Source organism: Diuraphis noxia, unplaced genomic scaffold (genome assembly GCF_037042655.1).
Source record: "Diuraphis noxia isolate RWA-SAM2 unplaced genomic scaffold, SU_Dnox_SAM2 contig0004, whole genome shotgun sequence".
Lineage (NCBI taxonomy): Eukaryota > Metazoa > Arthropoda > Insecta > Hemiptera > Aphididae > Diuraphis > Diuraphis noxia.
Genome location: NW_028301714.1, coordinates 52,340,737 through 52,345,502, shown reverse-complemented (window position 1 = coordinate 52,345,502; position 4,766 = coordinate 52,340,737). Strand labels below are relative to the sequence as shown.

General features: G+C 30.1%; 1 long non-coding RNA gene across 1 annotated transcript; it reads right to left on the bottom strand.

The window, feature by feature from the left end:
- Window positions 1-1,263: 1,263 nt before the first annotated feature.
- On the bottom strand, window positions 1,264-2,823 carry LOC149056184 (uncharacterized). Its single transcript, XR_016191650.1, has 2 exons — window positions 2,674-2,823; window positions 1,264-2,153 (listed from the first exon to the last, which is right to left on the bottom strand). It is a non-coding gene; the product is annotated as an uncharacterized LOC149056184 (long non-coding RNA).
- Window positions 2,824-4,766: the final 1,943 nt, after the last annotated feature.

The following is a 4,766-nucleotide window of genomic DNA, read 5'->3' as shown; positions in this document are numbered from 1 at the left end:
GAAAGTATCTACTAAATACTAATAATTGTTATCTTTTCTCCTCTCTCCAAACATGGAATGGATTGTATAGATCATATATTATGTATCTTATCTAAGATGTTTGACTACAGATACTAATACATCAGTAATATGATTAGTAATGACTTAATTAGATTTATATATATACTTATAACTTTTATGTAATGCATTTTATATTTTATTGATATTATTTCAAACAGTAACAATAAGCATTTAAGTATAAAAACATTTAACTAACCAATTCGATCATTTCTTTTTTCACAGATTACCGTCACAACACAATGATATAAGAACCCGATGAATAAGTAATCAATCAATATCATTATTATTTTCATATTATAGTTCAATTTTAGCCATATATATTATATTTCCAATATAACAATTATGTATAGTGTATACTGTATATAATTTGGAAATATAATATATATGATTATATAATTAGACTACAATATGAAAATAATAAAGGTATTGAGTGATAACTTAGACATTGAGTGCCTAAGTCACTTAGTAGGTATGACGGATAATAGGTGTAAAAAGAAATTAAACAATTGGTTAATTTAATATTGTTTGTGATCTTCTACGAATTCTCTTTAATAATTTTGACGATGTCCATCCTTCTTGTTCTCCAAGGAAATGGTCATAGCTGAAATTAAATAATGTTATGTATTTATTGATGAAAAATATAGAAATTAATAAATATCATAAATAATCATACCCATAAAAATAATTTAGGGACATAATGCTGATTTTTACCTTTGCCTCTTTTTTTGTTGGTGCTGTAAAGTATAAATGAATACCAATAATAACTGATTATTTTATAAAAATTTTATCTGAGTTTACATTGTATGAAATATTTAAAGGAATGAAAAAAAGTATTAAAATATTAGTTGTTAATAGAAGTATGTAACAATATAAAAAATTACCTCGTGCAACAAAAGCTTTTTTATGTAACATACTTACCGTATTAACGGTTTAATTTTGCCCTGGGCGCCAAATCTTAACGGCACAGCCTGGTTACATACATTTATATCATTCACCAAAGTTTCTATTTTATCTAATTAAATTGAATTGTACATGCTGTTAATACCTTATAATAATCAATAATATATATTTAAAACTATGATACAGCACGCACGCTAAATGCACTGCTGTCTCGTAAAAATGAACTCGTTGGTATTTGGTTAGTAATAATCCTTTTATTTCTGTGTAAATATAATATTATATACAAAAATGAGGAATCGGGGACCGATAGCGTAGCGGTTAGGTAAGTAAACCTCGAACAAACATGGGAACAACGTGTTTCAATATATAATAAATACTAGCTCGTATAAATTGGGTGGGGAACGAGATCTGATCACGTCGGGGCCGCTTATGAAAGTGACATCCGTTCCGTGAGTCTCATTCGGATAAGTGTGACCTAAACAATATAGAGGTTGTCCTGAAAAGGACGATTTTGGTTCCACGGAGACTAGTCCTAATCGGCGTGGGGTATTCGTCGTTTGGTCATTGAGTCGACTTCAGGGTTTTGTGTCGCTGGTCTCCAAATGGTTTACAACTGGCGGTCGTCGGGGTTGGGCATCAGAAACGATAACGTGCAGTAAGGCTGCAATTAAGTGGATCGGTCGTAAAATGGCCGTTATACATGTCACTTGGTGACAATAATATAATAATATATAACAATCGGGATACGCTTCAGGTATGCCGCTGGTGGTACCTGATTGTACTATTATGTTTTGGCAGTTGAGGGTTAGGATGAAGACTGATTTAAGTTTTGTAGCTGCACCGTTATATATAATGCATTTATGGGAAATTCCGGTGCCGGTTGTTTGAGTTTATTAAGATTGACGAGAGAATGTCGCATTTTTGCAGTGGTGCGGGTTACTTGATTGGTGCGTGCGTTTTTCCCTCATCAGCCTCTTGTAACTTATTTCTTTACAAACCACCTTCGTCAGTCAAGTTTCCCTGACAAAAGTGTGAAATTAAATTGTCAACGTGTGGTTTCTCACACACTGTTGGTCTTGAAAAAGACCTTTTTACGCGCTCGTGTGTATGTGCGCCGTTATAACTTTCATTTTCGCAAAAATGTTTCAATACCCAGATGGCAAGCATATTTTTGGCGTTATTTTTTGAAGAACCTACATAAAAAAGCAACGATAAAAGTGATTAGTGATTATTGTTGTAACAATTTTAAATATCAATACTTTAATACTATTATTAATCCAACCAATATTTGTCGTAAATAATCTTTTTTTTTTAATCTTAAATAGACATTTTTTTTTTTAGATTAAGATAATCTCAACATTAATTTTTCGACAGAAAATCGTTTATATTATTTTTTTTTTTTTTTATTTTAAATGAGCCTCAACAACAAAGGTTATTGGCCTTTAACTTAAATATTTTTTTTTTAACAAGAATAAGTCATTAACAATAATATATACAAAACAAAGGTAATAATATGAACAAAAAAAGATTGAGATATATCTAGGTTAAATAATTTGGTATAGTTTGGTATGGTTTATATTATTGTTTTACATATTAAAGTGATCATATAAAAATCATACATCACATCTAAGTGAAACTTAAATTAAATATAATATTGAAATTAAGTTATAGTTTATATTAAAATTGTCAATATCTACAATATAAAAATATTACTTTGTGCATCAATAGATTGGCCATTGATGACACACCCCACCATTATCACTGGCGGAGAAATCGCTATGACGCTAACTGTGTAGTTGATATATGGATAAATGTCATTTAATAAGAGAACTGGTCGGTACTTCAATTTGTATTCAAAGTGGTTCATCACCTAAAGTAAAAGGGTGTAAGTTATAATATTTACTATTATATCTAGTGTAATAATGAACAAACTGTATATTTTAATGAACATTAATGTTGCCAATACAAGCATATTTCGTAGTATAAAATCAAACTCAACCAAAATATATTTAAAAATAAGAAATATCTAAGTAATTGAAATTTTGTATGTGTGTAAGACGAAGGCAACAATATTGTCCATGCGGCGTCCTCTTAACACATGAATGCTTAAGATTATCAATTTTTTTGATAAAATTTCTTAATATATTATCCAATAGTTATTAAGATCTTGATCGTTCTAAAGGTTTAAGTCACAATATTTTATAAAACCTAATTGCGTATATATTTAAAAGACATATTAATTAATTATATTCATATTACTCTATCAGTCGTTATGAGGTTGGGGACGAAGTATGGAGTTAGTTGAGCAGCCGAAGTACTCTGTACGTTTACTAGATCTTGTTCGTTCTAAAAGTTTAAGTCACAATATTTTATAAAACCTAATTTTGTGTATAAATGTATTTAACTTCTACGTTTGTAAAAAAATAATTTATCTTTTTGATTATGTGTACCTTTAAAAGTCCTCTTGCTTTTTTGTACAAAAATCGCCTGCTCATCCATACCAATCCTATACCGGCTATTGCTCCTAGTGCTATAAATGATTTTGTCTTCATCTTGAAACCCAGACAATTGTAATTTTCAATGAGCAATAATAATTAACTCGTTCACTATATTTTGTGTATAACAATATAGGTACTATATCGTAACGGTCCGTGCAGACGTTAAATTGTCAAATTAATATTTTAATTGTTACGCAGATAATATATTTTTGGGTACCTATCTAGTGATGTATTTATAAATATTATGCTGTTTATATTTTCATTTAAGTCAGATAACATGATATAATAAAAAAAATACCAATGCTAATGAAACTACTCAACCGATTTTAATAACATTTTATGTTTAATGAGGTAGCTTTTCAAAAATGAATACGATGTTGGGCCTTTTACGTGATGAAGATGAAGACGAAGATGGGAACATTCAACATTTTTTGGGTGGATTGTATAAACTCTACCCTAAAGCTTTATCTTTCTTAACTCCTGACCAACTTACAACATTCTGGCCATATCTATATCTAAAACATTGCTTATTTATCCACACATAACACGAAGCAACTTGTGGACAAACCAATGTTCTTGAAAAATCACCGGTTTAACATATCAGAAAAAAAGCCTGTAGAGTAGTTTTAGGTGGATTTTTCTATTCTTTCTGTGACATAGTCTGCTGTAAAGTAAACAAGTGGTCCATTGTCTAGATGAACATCAAGATATGTAATAGCTGGATACCTATCGTGTATATGAAAACCTAAAATTTTCCTAGTTCTTTTTTAACCATAATTCTGTATGAATAAAAGTCAGAAGCTGATACAGTTTTATCCTTAAGGGGAAATTTTTTATTTGCGTCCTTTTGAGTATTATTCTGTAAAGCATCTATCGAATATCCATCTTCTCCATAGCAAAACATTAGATAGTATTGAAGTGCGTCGTAGGATCTGTGTAATTTAATTATCCGTTGTAGTCGATTATCGTGGCTTTGAATGATAATATCTCTTTTTTTAAATTGCTGCCCAACTATTACCAAAGCTAACTACTTCATTAGCCGTTGCTGCATTGTAATAGCTTTTGTGTCCATTAGCAGGTTTTCTATGCAGTTTTTCCTAAACCAAACACTGCGTGATCGCTACCTTTTATGATATATTTGCATACATATTTTATTGACTTTATTGAATTGATTATCTCAACATTTATATAAGCAAAAAAGTACGCAACAAAACTGGGTTGTATGGAACGACCCACCTGTTATCCAAGTTAATCGACTTTATACCCACTTTTAAACCACCATAATTTGTAGATCGCATTCTATATTTT